Raw genomic sequence first — 25,674 nt, forward strand, 5'->3', positions numbered from 1 at the left:
AAATAAAGAAATATATTAAATAAATAAAATTTTAGGAAGTAAATTTAACCAAAGAAGTGGGAGATCTGTGCACTGAAAACTGTAAATCATTGATGAAAAATTGAAGAGGACACCAATAAATGAAAAACTCTTCCATGTTCCTGGATTGGAAGAATTAATATAGTTAAAATGGCCATACTACCCAAAGTGATATATATATTTAATTCAATTTCTATCAAAACTTCATGTTATTTTCCACAGAAATAGAAAAGAAATCCTCAAATTTGCATGGAACCAAAAAAGAGGATTAAAATACTAAAATTTATATGGAACCAAAAAATACCCCAAATAGCAAAAGAAGTCTTAAGAGAAAAGAACAAAGCTAGAGGCATCCCACTTTCTGATTTCAAAGTATATTATAAAGCTAATTGTAATCAAAACAGCATGATACTGGTAGAAAAAGACACATCAACCATTGCAAGAGAGTAGAAAGCCCAGAAATAACCCCATGTATTTACAATCCTTTTACTTTTGGAAAAGGTACCAAGAACACACAATGAGAAAAGGACAGTCTCTTCAATGAATGCTTCTGGGAAAACTGGATATCCTCATATAGAATGAAATTAGACCCTTATCTCATAGCATATATACAGGCTGCTCTCCATATCTACTGCTTCTGCATCTGCAGATTCAACTAACCACAGATCAAAAATATTTGACAAAACTAACAATAAAAATAACAATAAAGCAATAAAAACAATACAGTATGGTATATTAACGATTTATATGGCATTTACTTTATATTAAGTATTATAAGTAATCTGGAGATGACAAATTATACAAGAAGATGTGCATAAGTTATATGCAAATACTATACCATTTTATATAGGTATATCTCATTTTATGGTGCTTTGCTTCATTACGCTTTGTAGATATTATGAGTCTTTTTTGTTTTGTGTTTGTTTTTTACAAATTGAAGATTTGTGGTGACCCTGTGTGGAGCAAGACTATTGGCACCATTTTTCCAACATTATGTGCTCATTTCCTGTCTCTGTGACATATTTTGTTAATTCTCACAATATTTCAAACAGTTTCATTATCTTTATATCTGTTATGATGATCTGTAATCAGTGATCTTCAATGTCACTATTGTAATTGTTTTGGTGCACCACAAACTACACCTACATAAGACAGAAAACTTAATCAATAAATGTGTGTGTTTTGACTACTCCACTGCCTGGCCAGTCTATCATCCCTCTTCATCTCCTCAGCCCTGCTTATTCCCTGAGACACAACAATTGTGAAATTAGATCAATTCATAACCCTACAAGTTGCTGCAACATGGATGGAAATGGGGGGGCATTTTCCGAAGCAAACTAATACAGCGGCAGAAAACCACCTATTCTCACTTATAAATGGGAGCTACAAATTGAGTGCACATGACACGAAGAAAGGAACAATAGACCCCAGAGCCTGCTTAAGGATGGAGGTTGGGAAGAGGATGAGGATTGAAAAACTACCTACCGAGTACTATGCTTACTACCTGGGTGATGAAATAATCTGTACACCAAACTCCCACAACATGCGATTTACCCATGTAACAAACCTGCACATGTACCCACTGAGCCTAAAATAAAAGTTGGAAATTAAAAAAAATGACCTTACAATGGCCTCTAAGTACTCAAGTGAAAGGAAAAGTTGCACATCTCTCAATTTAAATCAAAAGCTAGAAATAAAATAAGTTTAGTGAGGAAGGCATGCCAAAAGCTGAGACAGGCTGAAAGCTAAGCCCCTTATACTAGACTTGTGAGTACAAGTTAGCCAAGTTGTGAGTACAAAGGAAACGTTCTTAAAGGAAATTAAAAGTGCTACTTCAGTGAACACAGGAATGATGAAGTGAAACAGCCTTATTGCTGATATTAAGAAAGTTTGCTTACTGTGGGTAGATCAAACTAGCCACAACATTCCCTTAAGTTAAGGTTGAATCCAGAGTGAGACCCTAACTTTCTTCAATTCTATGAAGGCTGAGAGGGGTGAGGAAGCTACAGAAGAAAAGTTGGAAACTAGCAGAGGTTGATTCTTGGGATTTAAGGAAAGAAGCCATCTTCACAACATAAAACTGAAAGATGAAGCAGCAAGAGCTGATGTAGATGATGTAGCACATTATCCAGAAGATCCAGCTAAGATTATTGATGAAAGTAGCTACATTAAACAACAGATTTTGTGTTGGATTCAGCAGCACACATACTGAAACTGGAATGATACAGAAAAAATTAGCATAGCCCCTGCTAAGTGGTGTCATGCAAATTCATGAAGTATTTCATATTTTTAGCTATAAAGATACTAGAGGCAAGCTTACAAAAGACTCTTCTAGACATTGGTCTGGGTAGAAAATTCATGACCAGGATCTCAAAAGCAAAACAACAAAAACCAAGATAGTCAGATGGTACTTGATTAAACTAAGAAGCTTCTGCACAGCAAAAGAACCAATCAACAGAGTGAACAGACAGCCTACAGAAAGGGAGAGGATGTTTGTAAACTATGCATCTGACAGGGAACTAGTATCCAGAATTTACAAGGAACTCAAACAACTCAACAACAAACAGATAACCCCATTAAAGGGTGGCCAGAAGATGCTAATATATTTCAAAAGCAGCATAATTTTCATACATTTGTTGGTTATTTGTATAAAAATCTATTGAAAAATAGAAAATTTTCAAATTTTTATTTTCAATAGATATGCCTCATACTAGCAGCCAACAAGCATACAAAAATGCTGAACATTGTTAATCATCAGAGAAATTTAAATTAATGCCACAGTGGGATGTCATCTTACACCAGTTAGAATGGCTATTATTTGAAAAGACAAAAAGTAACAAATGTGGTTGAGGAGGCAGAGAAAAGGGAAGGCTTGTGCACTGTTGGTGAGAATATAAATTGGCATACCATCTATTTAAAACAGTATGGGGATTTATCAAAGAACTAAAAATGGAGCTGCCATTTGATCTAGCAATCACACTGTTGGGTATCTACCCAAAGGAAAAGGAATAATTATATCTATCAATAAGATTACTGCACTCATATGTTTACTGCAGTTCTATTCATAACAGCAGAGATTAGGATTCAACCTAAGTGACCATCAGAGGAGGATTGGATAAAAACAATGTATATATACGCAATAGAATAATATTCGACCATTAAAAATAATTAAAGCATGTATTTGAAGCAACATGGATGGAACTGGAAGCCATTATCCAAGTGAAACATCTCAGAAGGAGAAAGAAAAGAAAATACTGTATGTTCTCACTTACAAATGCAAACTAAATAATGTATACATGTGGACATAATGTATGGACTTGGAGACTCAGATAAGCCGGGGTGGGAAGGGGGGTGGATGATGGGAATTACCTAATGGGTACAATGTACATTATCTGGATAATGGATACACTAAACACCCACACTTCACAACTACACAATATAGCCATGTAACAAAATTGCACTTGTATCCCTTAAATTTATACAAAACAGGCCAGGCAAGGTGCACTTTGGGAGGCAGAGGTGGGTGAATCACCTGAGGTCAGGAATTCAAGACCAGCCTGGCTAACATGGCAAAACCCCGTCTCTACTAAAAATACAAAAATTAGGTGGGCATGGTGGCACATGCCTGTAATCCCAGCTACTGAGGAGGCTGAGGCAGGAGAATCACTTGAACCCGGGAGGCGGAGGTTGCAGTGAGTCGCAATTATGCCATTGCACTCCAGCCTGGGCAACATGAGCGAAACTCCATCTCAAAAAAAAAAAAAAATTATACAAAACAAACAATTTTCAGTGGAGACAATAAAAGGCTTCTATTAGAAGAAGATGCCACCTAGAATTTTCATAGGTAGAGAGAAGTCAATACTTGACTTAAAAGCTTCAAAAGACAAGTCAACTCTCTTTTAGGGGTTAATGAAGCTGATGTTTAGAAGTTGAAGCCAATGCTCATTTACTCAAAAATCCTAGAGCCCCTAAGAATTATGTAGTTTATTCTGACTCTGTTCTATAGATGGAACAATAAATCCTAAATGACAGTACATTAGTTCATAGCATCATTTACTGAATATTTTAAGCTTATGATTGAGATCTATTGCTAAGAAAAAAAGATTTCTTTCAAAATATTAATGCTGCTTGACAATGTACCTAGTCACCTAAAGTACTGATGGAGATGTACAAAGAGATGAACATTGTTTTCATGCCTACTAACACAACATCTATCCTGTAGCCCATAGATAAAGGAGTAATTTTGACTTTTAGGTCTTCTTATTTAAGAAATGTATTTTGTGAACTATAGCTGCCATAGACAGTAATTACTGTGATGAATCTGACCTAAGTAAACTGAAAATCTTCTGGAAAGGATTCACCATTCTAGATGTCATTAAGAAAATTCATGATTCATGACAGGAGTCCTAAACACCAACATTAACAAAAGGTTGGAAGAAGTTTATTCCAACTCATATGGATTACTTTCAGAGGTTTAAGACTTCAGTGAAGTAAGTAACTGCAGATGTGGTAGAAATTAAAAGACAACTAGACTTACAAGTGGAGACTGAATTTGTTACTGAACTAAAATCTCATGATAAAACTTGAATGGATGAGGAGTTGTTTCCTATGGAAGAGCAAGAAGGTGGTTTCTTGAGATCAAATCTACTCCAGGTCAAGATGCTGTGAACATTGTTGAAATGACCACAAAGGATTTAAAATATTAGATAAATTTAGTTGATAAAGCAAACTGTAGGGTTTGAGAGGATTAACTCCAATTTGGAAAGAGGTTTTATTATGGGTAAAATGCAATCAAACAACATCACATGCTACAGAGAAATCCTTCTGCAAGGACAAGTCAATTAATGAGGCAAACTTCACTTTTGTTTCATTTCAAGAAATTGGCATAGCCATTCAAACCTTCATCAACCACTACCCTCATCAGTCAGCAGCCATTAATATCAAAGGAAGACCCTCCACCAGCAAAACAATTATGACTTGCTGAAAGCTCAAATGATCATTAGCATTTTTATCAATAAAGAATTCTTAAATTTAGATTTGTTCTTATTTTTTGAGACGGAGTCTTACTCTGTCGCCCAGGCTGGAGTGCAGTGGCGCGATCTTGGCTCACTGCAAGCCCCGCCTCCTGGGTTCACGCCATTCTCCTGCCCCAAGTAGCTGGGACTACAGGCACCCGCCACCACACCCTGCTACTTTTCTCTATTTTTAATAGAGACGAGGTTTCACCGTGTTAGCCAGGATGGTCTCGATCTCCTGACCTCGTGATCTGCCCACTTCGGCCTCCCAAAGTGCTGGGATTACAGGCATGAGCCACTGTGCCCGGCCTGTAGTTTGCTTTTTTAAACCTAATTCTATTGTACACTTAATAGATTATGGTGTAGTATAAATATAACTTTTATACACATTACGAAACAAAAAAATTGTGTGACTTATTTGTGATATTTGCTTTACTGGATCTAATCCAGCAATATCTCTTAGGTATGCCCTTAAAAGGGATTTGACAGCTTGTGGATTTTGGTATGTTCACAGAGTCCTAGAAAAAATCCAATGAATACCAATTCAATGAATTTAATCCCATGAGGGCTGTACAGGAGGAGGTGCCCATTGAATCTCCTTGTCTATTCTGCACACAGGTAATTGCTTCTGTTCATCTAAGACTAAAGGACAGATAGATTTTGTATAGCAATGTTTTCATTCTCTGGTGGAGAATTATGCACTTGTACTTCTAGGAACTTAAACTATGTAAGAGTTTTCATCTATGAAAATTTATATTCAACATAACAAGTAATAGGAATTCACGAGTAATGACTAACTCAAATGATTAGGTTAAGGTGTATGTTCTTTAAATAATACGTTTATCCCTGAGAAAATGGCTGTGTTATCACTATTTGCACTTGGAAATCAATTGAATAAATATACTAGTTATAGTGATAGATTGTAGGCAAATCTACCAAAACACATAAATTTTTTTTTAACACATAAAAAATTTTAACAGTATTAACAAGACATTTAAAGCTCATGTAATAATGCAATCTGAATGTCCAACCCAGTCCTCTCCTCTACAACTTGGGATTGACCTTGTCATCTTCTTCTGAATATTTCCAAATTATTTTATATTAATATGTCTTAAAATAACCTCATCAACTCTACTGACCTTCCCTTCAGGTCATCTAGAAGTAGAACTTTTTAATTATGTAAAGAACCAGCCAGGAGACCCCTTTATATTCAGGACAGATGAGGCAGCCACTTTTCTGGGAATAAATTATAATAGAACACAGATGTTCTGATTTTATTTGGTTTGTTTGGGATTGCTCCTCTGGTTGTTTCTTAGAAAGTTCCTGAAGTTTTAAAGGGTTTTTAAACTCTCTGCCTAGGAGTTTCAAATCACTGAATAATTAGTTGAGGCTTTTTTATTAAAGCCAAGAAACAGTTATTGAGCACTTGTAAATGCTACCAAAAAAGTGCTCACAGGACCAAAATGATTAAGAAAGTTGCTGCTTACAAGGAGTTCTTAGTCCATCCAAGCAGCCTGATCTATAAGCAAGAAATTGCTTTAGTGTAGCTGTAAGATGCCATGGATGAGGATAAGAATGATTTCTGAATCAGATATCATGGATAATAAACAAATTCACCCTAATGAATATATTAAGTAGGTCCTAAATGGGTTATAATTTATTTAGACACCTATCAAGTAGATTTATCTAAAAATAGGTTATATATTATCCATTTAATTCTATATTTAGCATTTTTCAGTTTTCACTTTTATACTGAGTCAGTAATGTTTAGTTAATACTACCTGGCCAGTTGCAAGATTTGGGATTTGAATTCAGAAATCCTTCAAAATCCTAGACTTCTATAAAATATTCTGACTGTCATTCTCAATATTTTCTTCAGCACATTATGGTGTAAGATAGTAACTATATTATTACAATGCAAAACACATTTGATGGACAATAAATTTATTCTCTGTACTCATTCAAAAACTGAAAGAGTGACAAATAACTTCCTAGCTTAAGTGCCACTTTCATGAGTTTAAATAAGCACTTTATTACCATTAAGGGTTTTGTGTACACATACACAAATGTGTGTTTATTCAAAAATTGTTTACATATCATATAGGACAGGTTTGGTAGTTCAGTAATTCAGGAAAAGGGGTACTACCATATTCTTTGTATTTATTTCAAGGGTTTAAAATTTAAAAAGTCACCTAACTCCAAGAATTTTTCCCTGGGGGTGATGATAACTCTTGAAATTGGAAAACCTATCCCCTTTATTATAGGCATTAGGTTCATCGTGGCAAAATAGATAAATAAATAAATAAACTTATGATTAGAGCCGTCTCTGAAGAAGGTAATGACTCATTTAAGTTTTTAAAAATGCTATTAGACCATCCTGGCTAACACAGTGAAACTCCGTCTCCACTAAAAATACAAAAACAAAATTAGCTAGGAATGGTGGTGGGCGCCTGAGTCCCAGTTACTCAGGAGGCTGAGGCAGGAGAATGGCGTGAACCTGGGAGGCGGAGCTTGCAGTGAGCCGAGATCGCGCCACTGTACTCCAGCCTAACAGAGTGAGACTCCGTCTCAAAAAAAAAAAAAAAAAAAGGTATTAAATGAGTTAACAGTATAATCTGACTAGTCATTTAATAGTAAGTGATAACAATTATGTTTTATTTATGGTTTCTTCTTTCTAAAACAAATAATACAAACAAAATATGGTTTATTGGCTTATAAATAAATATAGTGAACTTATCATATATAAACTCTATATGAGAACATGTTAATCTGTCTCTTTAAAATATTAGAATATTTTTATTTCTGGTAACGATAATTTGCAGATTTATTATAAGAATTAAATAAGATCAGTATAAAACACACAGTATACAGTCTGGGATATAATCTGTTAAAAATAGTAGCTATTATGATGATTACAAAAACAATTTCAGTAAGAAATTATTATATCTACCTTTATAAAAATAAATGTATTACTGAGTCTTTGAAACTTTACCTCTTTATTAAAATAATCTATGCAAACTAAAGAAAATTAGCATTTTACCATGTAGCAACTGTATAATTATACAATTATATTTGATGAATCAAAAACTGTGAAAACAAGAATCTGTGATGCTGAAAATAGTTTTGTAAAGTTTGGTTAGACGTTAAAGATTAATAAAATAAATGTGAATATTTTATCCAAATATTTCTTTAGTCTATTATAAAGTGGGAAGAAATGAACAAAACTTTAGGTACACAGATTCGTGTGACATTTACAGAAGAAACAGGGACAGGCCCTGACCACAAAGCCAGAAATAGACTACATGTTAAGTCTGTTGGAACTGAACAAATATTCCTTTTCCATTGCTCTCAAAACAAGGGAAGGTCCCTGTCAGAGAACTAACACTGTAGTACTGACCAGGTGGACCTTGTCCTCAACAAAACTTATTATAAAATCTTGGAGTCAGTGAGAGCTTATGTCTAAACAGTTATCTGATCTACCTAGGACACTAGATGGTCTTTACAAACAGCATTGAAATAAAATTATTTCAAAGTGTTTACATCACAAAAGACTAAACTTTTTAAATTGCTCCATTAATTATTTGTATTAAAAAGGAATAATCAAGAACCTATTTCAAATTTTTACTGAAAGCATTCTCTTATCAGTGTTAATAGACAGAGCCCTTTGTCTCCAGAGTCCACGAGGTTCAACAAGAGAGCGGATGGCACATTAAGCAGCCACCAGTTTGATCTCTCACTTCCAAACAAGAAACATGAATACTAGGGAGTGTACGTGACCTGTTAGGTATCACACAATTAATTACTGGCAGATCCAAGTCTAAATCTCAAATATATTTATTCCATATATTTGAACTCCAAGAATGCCCCAAAATATTTTCAGTTCTATGTATCACTGGGACCGCATTTGGATTCAAAGTTTTGTGATGGTCTTCTTGGCTTTGTTTTATTTTTAAAATGAGTCAATGATAACTTTTTACAATGTAAAGTTAAAGATAAAATCAATTCCCCAGAAAAGGAAGAAATGAAATCATAAGCAGCAATTTCTTCCCAGCTCTATGCAGAAATTGATGATGCTCAGAGACAGATAATTACACCCAGTAGTTTAGTTTTCTGAGCCCAAATTTACTTGCTAGTAATCTGAAACCCTCTCTTTCCCTCTAATGGATCTGGAGAAATTTGCACACTGTATCATTGTAATTATTACTATTTTAAAATTTATAAGTATCTAGCGTGTGCACATTATATAATGAGTCTTACTCCTAAATTTGTTAGAGGCCATAATTATATTATCATTTTGTTATTATCTTTCTTTAAGGATAGTGATTTTTATCAAATACATTAGCATACTGATTTCATTTATTTTGTTTTACTTATTACAAGTATGTGATCAAAGAGAAGAGAGAGTTGTCAAAATATACGTAAAAGCTAATGAAAAGTTGTGTTATTTTAATTTTTCTCATGAATGCTATTAACCATTTAGCAACAACTTCATCATGTATACCAGTGAATCTACCTAACTGAACTGACTTTTCAGGTCAGTAAATATGCTCTCTTAGAATATGTTTATTTTAGGTTTTAGCTGTTCACCTGTTTCAATTAAATTTTTTATTGATATGTAATATTTGCATGTATTTATGTGATATTGTGTTACATGCATAAAATGCATAATGACTAAGTTGGGGTAGTTAAGGTATTCATTACCTTGAGCATTTATCATTTCCATATGTTAGGAGCATTTCAAGTCCTCTCTTCTAGCCGTTTTGAAATATATAATACATTGTTTTTAACTATACTCACCCTATTCTGCTATTGTGCATAATAACTTATTCCATCTATCTAATTGTACATTTGTTTCCATTAACCAACCTCTCTTGACTCCACAACCCTACCATTCCCAGACTGGTAACTATCATACTACTCTCTACCTCCCTGAGATAAACTTTTTTGTAGCCATTGTAAATGGGATTGCATTCTTGGACTGTCTTTTTCAGGTTGTTCACTATTGGTGTATGGAAACACTATTGATTTTCACATGCTGGTTTTGCATCCAGCAAGTTTACTGAATTTGTTTATCAGATTTAAGTTTTTGGGGGGAATCCTTAAGGTTTTTAAATATTCAATCATATCATCTGCAAAGAAGGATAATTTGACTTCCAGTTCTTCAATTTGGATGCTTTTTATTTTTATTTTTCTTGCCTAATTGCACTGGCTAGTACTTTAGTACTGTGTTGAATAAGAGTGATGAAAGTGGACTTTCTTGTCATATTCTAGTTCTTAGAGGAAAAGCTTTCTTATCCCCCTTCAGAATTATGTTAGCTGTGAGTTTGTCATACATGGCCTTTATTATGTTGAGGTATACTCTTCCTATGCCTAGTATGTTGAGAACTTTTATCATGAAGAAATGTTGAATTTTATCAAATGCTTTTCTGCATCTATTGAGATGATCATATGGTTTTAGTCATTCATTTTGTTAATGTGATATATCATGTTTATTGATTTGTATATGTTAAAATATCTTTGTTTCCTTGGTATAAATCCCACTTGAACATGGTGTATTTTATTTTTGATGTGCTATGGGATTGATTCAGTTTTCTGCAGGTTTTCAAGTTTCTTAACATATAATTGTTCATAATAATCTCTGATGATCTTTTGTATTCTTGTAGTGTCAATTCTTATGTTTCCTTTCTTATTTTTGATTTTGCTTGAGTCTTCTCTCTTATTTTCTTTGTTACTCTAGTCAGTGGTTTATTAATGGTGTTCATCTTTTCAATAAACTCACTTTTCATTTTGTTGATCCTTTGTATTGTTGTTTTAGTCTCTATTTCATTTAATTCTGTTCTATATTATTTATTTTTCTACCATTTGGGGCTTGGTTTTTTTTGTTTTTCTAGTTCCTTCAGGTTCATTGTTAGATTGTTTATGTGAAATCTTTCTACTATTTTGATGTAGGAGCTTATTGCTATAAACGTCCTAGTTAGCACTGTATCCCATAGGTTTTGGTATGTTGTGATTCCATTTTCATTTGTTTCAATAATTTTTAAAATTTCCTTTTAAATTTCTTTATTGACATAACAGTCACTTAGGAGCATGTATTGGTCTAATTTCCATATATTTGTACAGTTTCGAAAGTTCCTCTTAATAATGATACTTTTATCCTATTGTTTTCTGAGAAGATACCTCATATGATTTCAGTTTTTAAGAATTTGTTGAGACTTGTTTTGTGGCCTAACATATCCTGGAGAATTTTCCTTTTGCTGATGAGAAGAATATGTATTCTACAGCTATTTGATAAAATGTTCTATAAATGTCTGTTAGTTCCGTCTGGTCTAAAGTCTCATTTAAATCCAGTGTTTCTTCGTTTTCTCTCTAGATTATCTGTTTAATGCCATAAGTTGAGTGTTGAAGTCCCCAACTATGTTTGTATTCAAATTTATCTTTTCTTTTAGATCTAATAATATTTGCTTTATATATTGGGGTTCTCCAGGGTTAGGTGCATATATATTTTGAATTATCATATACTCTTGCTAAATTGATCCCTTTGTCATTATGCAATGACCTTCTTTATCCCTTCTTTTTTTTTTTTTTTTTTTTGAGACAGAGTCTTACTCTGTCACCCATGTGCCAGTGCAGTGGCATGATCTTGGCTCACTGCAAGCTCCGCCTCCTGGGTTGACACCATTCTCCTGCCTCAGCCTCCCAAGTAGCTGGGACTACAGAGGCACACCACCACACCCAGCTAATTTCGTTTTTGTGTTTTTAGTAGAGATGGGGTTTCACGGTGTTAGCCAGGATGCTCTCGATCTCCTACCTTGTGATCTGCCCGTCTCGGCCTCCCAAAGGCTGGAATTACAGGCGTGAGACACTGCACCTGGCAGTCTCTTAATGTTTTTAACTGTTTTTAACTTAAAGTATGTTTTATGTGGTATAAGTAAAGCTAGTCTTGCTCACTTTTGGTTACTGTTTGTATAAAATATCTTTTTCCATCCATTTACTTAGTTGGGTCATTTTTAAAAAAATATCTATTCAGCCAGTCTCTATCTTTTAAGTGGAAAATTTAATCTGTTTACATTCAGGATTATTATTGATATGCAAAGACTTATTTCTGTCTTTTTATTAATTGATTTCTGGTTGTTTTCTATATCCTCTGTTCATTTTCTTCTCTCTTATCATTTATCATTGCAGTTTGTCCTTATTCTGTACTGACAAACTTTAAGTTCTTTGTCTTCATCATTTATTTGTTCTACCAGTGTGTTTTATATGTTCATGTGTTTTATAATACTAGATATCCTTTTTTTCTGCTTCCAGGTATAGGACTTGCTTAAGCATTTCTTGAAGGGCCCCATCAGGGGTGATAAATTTTTCTCAAGTTTTTCTTCTCTGGGAAAGACTATTTTTACTTCATTTATGAAGAACAATTATTCTGGTATAAAGTATAGTATTCTTAGCTAATAGTTTGTTTTTTTTCTTTCGTCATCCTCAGGGCAAGTACAAGTATGCTGTGGTCTTGATGCTAATGAGAGAAGAATTTCTGTCATTGGCAGTGGCTACAGATAGGCAGCTTTCAGGCTCTGGGAAGCACACACTTTTGTTTGGCTCCCTTCGACCCAGAGCCAGCCTTCCTAGTGTGATACGCTACCCATTCCTTGGAGTTTAGGACACTCTGTGGGCTAGAGTTACGGAGACCTTACTGCACTGCTGAGTAGTAGGGTATTACACCACTGAAGCCCTCCAGTTGGACACAGGGAAGGTCAGGGATGTGGAGATACAGGTGTTGTTAGGCCCTGGGACAGGATGCAGTCTGGTGGGGTGCGGGCTCTCAAGATGGTGTGTGATGCAATTGTATGTCCCAAGGTTGTGTGGGACTCAACATGAGCTCCCTCTCTAAGCACTGCAGTCATATAGACACTAGGCAGCTTCTATATTAGTTGCGGGGCCCCTAAGGATGGAGGGGGATTTTTTATGGCTAGGATTACAGAAGTCTGTGATGATTCTGGCTGGGTCAACTGCCTTACTTCTGTCTGCTTATGTGCCTAAGGTGTTTCCTGTCACTTCTCGGCTGAATTCAGTGTTCTTACGTAGATGCTCTCTTCAGAGTGTGATTATCTGCTCACTGATTTGGTTCTTCTCTGTGGGGAGGGTGAGAGTACAATGCCTCTAGTCAGCCCCCTTGAAGGTCTCTCCTCCATTTCAGTTTCTATGTATTAACCTTGAATATTAACTGGTATAGATGGATGAATAATATGAAGATTCTCTAAGTATGAAGGGAAATTTATACCAATGCCAGCAATAATCATTGTGAGGCAAAGTAGCAATCAACGTTCAGTAGTGAGGGGCTGGTACAGACAAACTATGGTTAGCTGCCATTTTTGTTGCTTTCAAGTACAGTAGGAATATTTTATGTTCTAGGATCCATATTACAATGGATTTGGATCTGAATCTTATTTACATTTAGCACATATGCAAATAAGATTAGTTTGATGACAAATATGTAAAAAAGAATTAGCTAGAAAAATAGAAAAATCAGGTAACCAGTAAAAGTATTTTATACCTTTTCCTATAAATGAGAAAGGTATGGAATTGGTGACATTAAACTGAATATATGCATATAATTTGACATATGAATATCAATAGGATTTTCATTATTTTTTCAATTTATGAAAGATAAAAATATTTTGGGAATATGATTTTATAAAAAATTTAAAAATGAATGTTAAAATCACCCCCTAATATTTGAATATTAACATTTTTTATTGTAAAATGTACTTTATGGCATGGAAGAGTCTATTTTATATGGACTCAAACCATTCTTATAAATCAAAGAGCAAATGATTTTACCTTCACAATCTTCTGTCCATGGTAGCAAGTACAAGGTGAGAGAGGTGTACATTAACAACATCTATATTTCTGGAGTATTAAGGACTTTTGAGGAGCTTTTAAATGTACACTCTCCAGTAATACCATGAATGCTTCCAGAAACTTTCTAAAGAGAAATAAAGCCTAAGAAATTTGCAATATACTAATTACTATAGATAATGCATAGCTTCCCATTTATCAGTCAAATTCTCTGTACAATATTTGTCCTTATATTTAACAATTTTCTGAGACATTTAGTACTATATTTGACATTTTATTGGAACATTTAGTACTGGGTAGACTTACAGGGTTTAAAGAATCATTGCACTATGTTTTTATATAAGTAAAGTTGTAAGAGAATGGCTTGTCGGTGTCATTTACAATATATGAAATATTTTTCAATGAGATGTGGCTTTGAAAAACATATATAATACGTAGCTAATTAAGCCGGGGGCAGTGGCTCACACCTGTAATCCTAGCACTTTGGGTGGCCGAGGCAGACAGATTACCTGGGGTCAAGAATTCGAGACCAGTCTGGCCAACATGGAGAAACCCCACCTCTACTCAAAACACAAAAATTAGTCGGGTGTGGTGATGTGTGCCTGTAGTCCCAGCTACTAGGGAGGCTGAGGCAGGAGAATTGCTTGAACCCAGGAGGCGGAGGTTGCGCCACTGTATTGCAGCCTGCGTGACAGAGCCAGACTCCATCCCAAAACAACAACGACAACAACAACATGTAGCTTATTAAATTGCTCTAAGATACTTTTTTGTTTTTTGAAAATTCAACAACTCAACAAAAATTTTAGTGTACACTATATCCTTGCACTCAAAGATTTTGCAATCTGTTTGGGAAGACGGGCATGCAAACAAAAAAAAAAAATTACACAAGTAGTATGTTATTGGGCTTGACTAAAAATGCAAAATATTGCGGTTCCACCAGTGTAAAGATATTAATTCTAATAATTGCAGAAGAATCTAATTTATAATTTTATGATGCCCAGGGCATAATTTTTAAATGGAAGACAACAAACCCATGAGTTCCTCTTGAACATGTGCCCAACTATTTAATAATTTTTGACTAAATGTATACTTTTAAAAACTTTATTTTAAAGTAAATAGCATTTAAGTAACTTTTAAATAAAGAGGTACATTTTAAATCATAAGAGTTTTATTATTACCATTATTTAAAATAGAGAAACATAAATAAATATATTATTATTTGGATTTTTCTATTTTTGCCTCATCTCTAGGGACATAAAATAGGTAGGATAGTCTATGAACCTACAAAGTCATCCAAAAGATTGATTAGATTCATTCCAACTGCTTTTCCTCTGGTTCCTAACCTGTTAGCAAAATAAAAGTTGATTTCACACAGTATGTGCTGCTTCCCAGTTACGTAGCAGGGGGAATTTATGTTCCAGAAAACCTTTGGTGAAAGTCGGATTTAACCTCACAGCAGCAGTAGGTTGAAATTAGACCCTTAAATAAACAGAGTTATATCTTGGTCAAAAAAGAAACCCTCAGAGAGAAGATTTGTTAATGCTTTAAATTTATCTTTAAGGAGGATGCCAAAGCTGAGAAAGGATTCAGAAACAAAAAACACAGCTCAGTTGTGATTCACACCAGCCTTAAAAAATGAACAGGGACAAGGACTGGGCAAGGAGGACACCCATTGGGTATACTCTTTGCAAAGCTTTTATAACAGAAAGCAGACCATCAGGAGAAGGAAAATGGCTGTGTCACAGATAGATCACAGATCAGTGACAACTTGGACAGGACTAAAGGCATGGTGACGGATCCCTTGCTTCTGCAATCATTTATAAGAAATAAATCTCACAGTATTACAACTTTCTTAGGCAAGCTCTGAATTATGAAATGTATGTATGTCTACAAATCATATAAAAGACTAGCTGTACATGTTACTTTCTTTACCTGTTAGATTCTTAGGAGACACAAGCAAAAGTCCATGAAATTATTTCAGGCATAAAACAAGCAATTATTACTCACTTTTACAACTGCTGTAAATGAGAAATAAAGAGGTCAATAGAAATTGAAATGAGGAAGTTTGTTTAACTTTGGAAGTTAGGGGAGATTCTTCTAGGTATATCATATCTAAATAGATATCACAAAGGTCATTGGTTATTCAGGTGGAGAATGAGGGCAGGAATTTATCAGGCGGTAGGACTAGCATGTGTAAAAATCACAGAGTGTGGCAAAAGCATGCTGGCTTCACATAACGGAATCACAGGAGGTCCCTGTGTGTGAGGCTTGGAGGGCAAGGGAAACAGTGATAAGAAAGGAGGCTTTTGTCAGATGAGTAGATTTGGCTATATACCCAAAGGATTATAAATCATGCTGCTATAAAGACACATGCACACATATGTTTACTGCGGCACTATTCACAATAGCAAAGACTTGGAATCAACCCAAATGTCCATCAGTGACAGATTGGATTAAGAAAATGTGGCACATATACACCATGGAATACTATGCAGCCATAAAAAAGGATGAGTTCGTATCCTTTGTAGGGACATGGATGCAGCTGGAAACCATCATTCTCAGCAAACTATCGCAAGAACGGAAAACCAAACACCACATGTTCTCACTCATAGGTGGGAACTGAACAATGAGATCACTTGGACTCGGGAAGGGGAACATCACACACCAGGGCCTATTATGGGGAGGGAGGTGGGGGGAGGGATGGCATTGGGAATTATACCTGATGTAAATGACGAGTTGATGGGTGCTGTTGAGTTGATGGGTGCAGCACACCAACATGGCACAAGTATACATATGTAACAAACCTGCACATTATGCACATGTTCCCTAGAACTTAAAGTATAATAATAATTAAAAAATAAAAATAAAAAAAGAAAGGAGGCTTAGGAGGGAAGCAGGTGACAGTCTGTGCAATTTCTGACAGCTACGTTAACAATTTTGAACTTTTTAAATACTAAGTTCAATAGGATTGCATTGAAGAGTTTCATAAGAAGACTCATATAAGATTTTCTTTGAGAAAGCTTACTCTGACTGCTGAGTGGAGAATGAATTGGGGTGGGCAAGAGAGGAAACAGTGAGTACAGTTAGGAGATGAGACAGTCCTTTCCTTTTTATTATAAGATCTTTGATTTTGTCTAGAGTAAAAATTTATCCAGCCAAAGAGATATAAATAGAAATTGCTGAGTGGGATATTTGGGGAAATTTTAGAGTAAAGAGGGTTTGCTCTCATTTGAATGTATTTTGTCTCTCTAAAATTCATATGTTGGAACTTAAAGCTGAAGGTGTTGGTATTGAGAGGTGGGGGTTTGGGGAATTGTTCAGGACATGAGGACTCCACCCTTATGAATAGGATTAATGCTCTTATAAAAGAGGCTTCAGAGAACTGCCAACCCCTTCCATCTCTCCTGCCACGTGAGGACACAACAAGAGGCAGCATCCATGAAACAGAAGGAGAGCTTTCACCAGACACTACATCTGTTAGTACCTTGATCTTGAACTTTCCATCCTCCAAAACTGTGAAAAAATAAATTCTTAATATTTGTAATTTACCCAGCCTGTGGTATTTTGCGATAGCATTACAAATGGATTAAGACAGGATTAGACTTAGCAAGCACCCACACATTTGGTACTTTGGTCTTCCCTTCTTCCTTTTGGAATATGGACTTGATTACTGGAGTTCATGTTCATGATATAGCCACAAGGAAAGAATCTCAGTATAGCAGATCAAAGATGACAGAGCAAAGAGCTGGAGGAAACCCAGGTTCCCAATGGCACAAAGGAGCCATATATGAGCTCTGGACACTCTATCTCTAGGTTCTTTATGTTATAAGGAAAATAACCTAATAATTAGTTTAAGCCACTGTTTGGTAGAGTTTTATATTCTGAGAAGACAAATCTAATCTTAATTTATGCAAAATTTGGTACTGGAGTTAGATACTGAAAGTAACAGAACCAAAAATGTGAAATGAAACTGGTTCAGTATACATATCAAACCACTGTGGGACCAAAAGATTTCTGATAAACTTTGTTCTGCAGCTCTATTTGGAACAGAGTCTGCGGACTGTAGTTTTAGAGAAAATGATAGGTAAAATCCAGAGTTTGGTATATACTTGTTTTTGAACTTGAAGAGGTCCTGAAAGAAGCACTGAGCTCTGACTGGAGCTTGCCAGCTTGCAAGTAGACATGAAAGAAAAGAGTGGTTTGTTAAGAGAGGCATTCCACTCCAGAATCCAAAAACCTAAACATGAGATTATGAGTATCCCCAAATTTGGAAACTGGCAGAGTTGACAAAGACAGTTACATCTACATCACTCTTCCCTTAAAGCTTGTTGTGGTGGAAAGCTGTTTTAAGAAGGAGGTAGTTATAAATATTGACAAGTACTGTCAACAACACAGACTCATATTACACACCCACCTACCCACATGCCCACTAAAGATGAGACCTAAAATATAGTCCACTGGAAACTTCTGAAGATGAAGGATTTAGCATATGTATTTAACTTATACTGTCTCCCAAATCCTTAATTTAAAATGTCAATGAGGAGAAAGACAACAGGAAAGAAAACAGTACATTTTGGAAGGTGGAAAGCAGATGGATGAATATTAAAAGCAAAAAATAAAATAGAAGCTACTAATAAATCTTTGGCAGACATTTGGGAAAACCAGAAACCAAATGCAGAATTCTCTATATCTTCAGGAACTGGTGGCACTAGACATCTGTAGACATGAGAGTAAAGATGGAATTAAAAATAGGAGATAGGTTTAAAGTCAATTTAGGAAGTTGTTCAACTCTTTACTCCATGTAGCTGGAAATGCCCTTTACCATCTTGGCAGAAAACAAAGTTCATTCTCTGAAATGAATCTTTGTATGTGGGCATATAGGACAGTGTGCCGGGTGGGAATTTTGTACCAAAAACAGAAAACTAAGTAAAATCTTACAGGCTGAATATTGAGATTTCCATTCTTCTGCCAAAGCTTGCCCCTGAAAATCTAGGCAGATATGTGAGTATTTTCTAAAATAAAATAAATAAATAAATAAAAACTCTGGAGAATCTGACTAGCTTGCGGAAGGGACCTAAATTTTATGCCAATAAAATTCTCCAATAGTAAAGGCCAGGCAGACAATACTGCAGCAGTAACCACAGACAGTACTCTCCACCATGCACCCAGAACTACCAGCTCTTCCATACACCACTCTTAAATAAAAGCAGAGAATCAATGGTCGCTCAGACATTTCAGAAAAACAATTAATATGAAAGATAGGGAATAAAACAAACAAAAAGCAACAGGGTGAAGAAAACTTTATTTTTTTTCAGGGGCTTAAGAGAAAAAAAATGCAGAAATGAAAGAAGATCATGATGCTATAAAAAGGAAAATTAGAGAAAAGACATCTTATAAATTAAACACGTGACAGCAGAAATGAAAAACTCAGTGGAGTGATGAGAAGATAGAATTGAGGACTTCTCCCAGAAATCAGAAGAAAATGAAATAAATAGAATATAAAAAAGACAAGGAAGTTGGAGGTCCAATCCATGAGAGACAACACCCAAACCATAACAGTTGAAGAAAGAATACAGCAGTAAAATCAACCACATCTGCACAATTATCCTAAAAACAATATAGAGAACACTAACTACATGACAGACATGGTATTATCATATTTTATATATAAATAACATGCTAAGTGTAGAAACTATTATCCACAATTTAAAGATTTTTAAAACTATAGTTGGCATCTTTATTAAGTCAAATATATAGCAGAAGTAGAATTTGTCCCAGATCCTATCTGTTGTCACTCAGTTCCATGAGTTCACATTCAGCTTACAGTGACTTTTTTGACCTACCAGGGGGAAGCCTGTGAAAGTACACTTCCAGGGCTTTCTTACCAGGTAGTTTCCATTAGGCTCTGATGCTGTGATGCACTTGAGGGATGTCAGAGGGATACAGCCTCTCACAAGGGTGATAGCAAGGGACAAGTCATTTCCTCCAGGCTATGACAGTGCTTGTGATAATTATAGCTGAAGCTGCTCTGAACACGGGCTCTTAGATAGCTTGGTTCTATCAACATGAGCTCAGTTGCACATATAAAATTACTGAACATATTTTTTCTTTGGTCACTAATTTTTCTAATAACTTACTTTCTTCTTGTTTGTCCTCCAGCTCTCTAAACACCTTTATAAGCAATTCATTTTATTTCATTTCCTCTCTTTGAAATACTCATTTCTACAGTTGTTTCAGTCTGCACTGGAAAGTTTCAGAAAAAAAATCATAAGCTCAGGACTGTACCTTCCCAGTTTAAGATACAGAACCAGAACATCTATATGATGGTTTGAAGTAGAGTTTTGCAAACTTTTTCTGTAAATGTGCAGATAATAAATATCTTAAGCTTTGTAGACAATGTGGTGGTCTCTATCACAACTACTCAACTCTGCTATTATTACTTGAAAGCAGCCATTGATAAAGAATAAAGGGATGGGTATGACAGTGTTCCAATAAAACTTTATTTACAAAAACAGGTAGCAAGGTAAATTCTATATTATCTCATACCTCAAAACTGGGACCCAAAATTTGATCTCATGCTTTATGAACACAGCATGCGGCCCTCTTCAGTGTACTCTGTATCCTCACTAAGTTCTTAGCATGTAAAATTTGATATCTATGTTCACGCCAGTTTATTCCAAAGACCCTTACCATCTCCAAGTATGGGACACTCTTACAAAGAGGGGATTGTCCATAGCATCAAAAGTATTATTGTGAGAGAATGTTTTATACCATGGCGGTCTCAGCAGAGGGACTGTGGAGATAATTTTAGGATGTGGGGATTAGAGATCAGGGAAGCATGAATTCTGGTTTGTCAGTTGCTAGATATTTTAATTAGCATGCATGGCTATAGGGAACTTTTCACATACTTTTTGGTTAAAAATTTTGTATACACTTATTAATTAAACAAATATGACTCTCATTGGCTAAGTATAATAAAATTATTGCTGAGCCAAATTCTTTTTAACTACATAATTTAAGATTATTATTGCAAATAACTAAGTGAAAAATTCGATTCTTTATGTTTTAGCATAGTTTCTACGTGCTATTTCAAGCACTTTACATATATTATTACAGTTTATCTTCAAAACAACACTATAGAATGGGTACGATTATTATTCTCATTTCATAGATGAGAAAAAGGAGTGAAAGGAATCTTGTGAAATCCAAACAAATTACAATGGTAAAAATATTCCTAAAAAATTGTTCACATAAACGTTTTTGGGTAAATTTTTAAAGTCTCAATAATTCAAGTAAAAATTTATTTGAATCTTCTAGCACTGTTAGTAACTTTTAAAATTTTTATTTTTTATTAATTTTTATTACTTTATTTTATTTTTAATTGACAAATAATTGTGTATATTTATTGGGTACAATGTGAAGTTTTGATATGTTTACACCATGAAATGATTAAACCAAGTATGTGAGGTGATGGCTTTGTTAATTACCATGATTCAGTTTCCAGAATCTTAGTAGCTTTTGACAGACAAATGTGTTACCAATGTAATCCACATCCTCATTCACTCTGAGATCATTAAAACAATTTGTATTCTTCTCAAAGTTGCCTACTAAAAAAAAATGATGCTAGTGTTCACAAAAAGAAATAAAGGTTAAAAAGTAGTTTCAACCCCATCAAAAAGTGGGCAAAGGATATGAACAGACATTTCTCAAAAGAAGACATTCATACAGCCAACAGACACATGAAAAAATGCTCATCATCACTGGCCATCAGAGAAATGCAAATCAAAACCACAATGAGATACCATCTCACACCAGATAGAATGGCGATCATTAAAAAGTCAGGAAACAACAGGTGCTGGAGAGGATGTGGAGAAACAGGAACACTTTTACACTGTTGGTGGGATTGTAAACTAGTTCAACCATTATGGAAAACAGTATGGCGATTCCTCAAGGATCTAGAACTAGATGTACCATATGACCCAGCCATCCCATTACTGGGTATATACCTAAAGGATTATAAATCATGCTGCTATAAAGACACATGCACATGTATGTTTATTGCGGCACTATTCACAATAGCAAAGACTTGGAATCAACCCAAATGTCCATCAGTGACAGACTGGATTAAGAAAATGTGGCACATATACACCATGGAATACTATGCAGCCATAAAAAAGGATGAGTTCATGTCCTTTGTAGGGACATGGATGCAGCTGGAAACCATCATTCTTAGCAAACTATCACAAGAACAGAAAACCAAACACCGCATGTTCTCACTCATAGGTGGGAACTGAACAATGAGATCACTTGGATTCGGGAAGGGGAACATCACACACTGGGGCCTATCATGGGGAGGGGGGAGGGGGGAGGGATTGCATTGGGAGTTATACCTGATGTAAATGACGAGTTGATGGGTGCTGACGAGTTGATGGGTGCAGCACACCAACATGGCACAAGTATACATATGTAACAAACCTGCACGTTATGCACATGTACTCTAGAACTTAAAGTATAATAATAATAATTTTTAAAAAAGTAGTTTCAAAGGCCGGGCGCGGCGGCTCAAGCCTGTAATCCCAGCACTTTGGGAGGCCGAGACGGGCGGATCACGAGGTCAGGAGATCGAGACCATCCTGGCTGACACGGTGAAACCCCGTCTCTACTAAAAAATACAAAAAAAAAAACTAGCCGGGCGAGGTGGCGGGCGCCTGTAGTCCCAGCTACTCGGGAGGCTGAGGCAGGAGAATGGCGTGAACCCGGGAGGCGGAGCTTGCAGTGAGCCAAGATCACGCCACTGCACTCCAGCCTGGGCAGCAGAGTGAGACTCTGTCTCAAAAAAAAAAAAAAAAAAAAAAAAAGTAGTTTCAAATAAATGATCAGAATTTCTACCTGTCTACATGATCTGCTTCATGGTTTACATCCACTACTTGTATAAAATTCTATTTGTCACTTTTTTCTGATATTTTCTAGTTTCTGTCACTTCCTTTTACTTTTCCTCTTTTTTTCTCTTCACCTCTCCTCTCTTTTTCTTTTTCAAAAAATTGGTACTGGAATAATTATGATACAGATTCCTGGGCCTATTACCTTTAACATACCAAGGGACAACATGAAAAAGGAAGAATTTGAGATTACATTGAGATTACAACTTTACATTGAACACATTTTTGGAATGAAATCTCAGGCCAAAAAAATGAAAATCGTTGTTATGCAAAATGGGACCAGTTTGATATGTATCTTCTGTGTAACAATTACCAGGGGGATGATGATGCCTCCAATGGTAAAATATATTCCATTGCTAGGGCTGGCTGCCTATGCTTTAGTCAACATAAGACAAGTGAAGACCTTCATTGTCCCTTATCCCACCTCTCCTCAGCCAGTCCACATTTAGGATCTTCCTTTGCAACACCTGTAGTAGGCAGGACTCTGTGGAGGGACATCAAAGCTTTAACTATCTTAGGTATAAAGGAACTTTATCGAAAGGATACTATGTAGTCTCACCAAACTGCTGGTAATACAGGGGTATATTTGAGTTTTGAGGGACCTCAAAGACACTGGGACTCTCACTTTTTATATCCCTTCTTTTTTCCTAAATTATCTATTTTCCTTCATACCATATACTGACTTCCTCCAAAAGAAGATGGAAACATTCAGTCAACAAATCTGGGCTTGTTTCATGACTTTCTCTACTAGAGAGGGCCTGAATCTTTCTTTTGGTAGTTCCAGTTCAAACACTGTTATTTTGCCTAAATTGAGTCAGGTGACTATCACATGATGAATTAACTATAGAAAAAGGTTAGAACCACAAAACACAGAGAAGAATCTATGCCTCAGGAACATTTTAGAGGAAGGGGAATTGCTGTGAGCTAGCTGTGGTACTACTCAATTGAGACTCTGTGATATTCCTCATTATTAATTATGATTTAATTCTGAGTTTTATGAACTACTTAGGGAAAAAAATCAGAAAACTTTTTAAAATGGTTTATGGAAGTAGCACTAGTATATTTTGTAAATCCTTAAAATCTTGGAATGGACTCTAACTTCCTCTGTACAAAAAGCATCATTTACTAATACCCTGGGAGTTCTAGTAGATTCACACTACAGGAATTTGTCTTTATATTTTGGAAAACATGTAATTGATCCTTTTCTCATCCCATCTCTTTTTACAGAAATGAAACTATCTTACATGTTAATGGTACTTTTCCACTTAAAGAAGCAATACAATAATTTTCTTTCAGAAGAAATTTTGTATTTCTTGGTTTATTTATTAGAAATCTTTATCTTTGATGGGGAGGTACAGGCAAGTATTTTAATCATCTTAAAGTCATATTCTGAATAACTTTCATATGAATAGAATACAGTAGTGAATTTTGGAATTTTTACCCAAACTAAGATTCTTTTTGGCTGGATATTTCACTGATTTACATTATATTAAAATGTTTATATTTGTTTTTACCAATGTCATCTTGACACATAATTTCTGATTTTCGTCCTTCTATTGTGTGTTTCCTTGCTACCCTCTATATTTTACTACATGGATTCTGTTTATTCTTTTGAATTTGATTATATGTCTTGGCAGTTATTTGGGAGTTATTCATTCTGCCTTATTTTTCCTGCTAATAGAGGTTTTTTTTTATTGTTTTGTTTTGTTTTTGAGATACAATTTCACTCTTGTCACCCAGGCTGGAGTGCAATGGTGTGATCTTGGCTCACTGCAACCTCCGCCTCTTGGGTTCAAGTGATTCTCCAGCCTCAGCCGCCCGAGTAGCTGGAAGTACAGGCGCCCACCACCGTGCCCGGCTAATTTTTTGTATTTTTAGGAGAGACGGGCTTTCACCATATTGGCCAGGCTGGTCTCAAACTCCTGACCTCACGTGATCCATCTGCCTCAGCCTCCCAAAGCCAGTAGAGTTTTTAAGTTAAAAAATAAGTGTGTGTGTATTTTTTCTTCAAGTAATAACTTTAAGAATAAAACAGAAGTTATCATAATCAGGAGTTGTAAGTCATTTGTCTATATTAGTCAGAGGATTTTGGGTAAAAGTGACAAAAACATGACTCAAGCAAGCCTGACACAAAACAAAACAAGAGTGACTGAATTGTTTCACATTACTAAACTTTATGAAAAGTTGAAGAAAACTAGCTTAGAAATAACTGTAACCATAAACCTACACATTGTCAGGACCCTCTCCTTCTCCTCCTTTTGAAACACTGGCTATATAGTTATTCCTATTTGTTTGCAATCAAGGTTTTTTAGTGGCTATGACTATAATCCTAATAGTGTCTTATCTATTAAAAAGAAAAAAGCCCAGATTTAGAAAAAATATTAGGGAATTATTCTGCTTGGCCTAGAGTAGGCTATGTGCCCATTCCAGTTGCTAGGAAGGTTGCAAGGCTGCACCATAAATCACAGGAAGAGCTTCTACACAAAACAAGAGGAGGGGTATTCCACATTAAAAATATAAATGTTCACTAACCTTCCCACAGTTATATAGCTGACAGTCACAGAATGTGATTTGGACATGGTAATCAGGACTATAAAGTCTATAAACTTTCTAAAACATTTCTAAAACAATTGGCCACCCTCAAAATTCTGAACCTGTGTATGCATTTTCCTATGTAAATAATTTGTATGATTATTTTCCACTATATCCAGACTTGGAAAATACAGACTGCTTAAAGGCAGGCTATAAGTTTGATTTTTCTTGAAAACTGTCCTAGCATAAATAACAAAATGCTTTGCACAGAGTCAGTTTACATGTTTGAAATTGACCAATAGTCCAATTACAAAAAA

General features: G+C 35.3%; 1 non-coding gene across 1 annotated transcript; it reads left to right on the top strand.

Annotated features, from left to right (window-relative positions):
- Positions 1–2,202: 2,202 nt before the first annotated feature.
- LOC114678516 (U6 spliceosomal RNA) lies at positions 2,203–2,309 on the top strand. Its single transcript, XR_003729958.1, has one exon. It is a non-coding gene; the product is annotated as a U6 spliceosomal RNA (small nuclear RNA).
- The last annotated feature ends 23,365 nt before the right edge of the window (positions 2,310–25,674 follow it).

Source organism: Macaca mulatta, chromosome 5 (genome assembly GCF_049350105.2).
Source record: "Macaca mulatta isolate MMU2019108-1 chromosome 5, T2T-MMU8v2.0, whole genome shotgun sequence".
NCBI lineage: Eukaryota > Metazoa > Chordata > Mammalia > Primates > Cercopithecidae > Macaca > Macaca mulatta.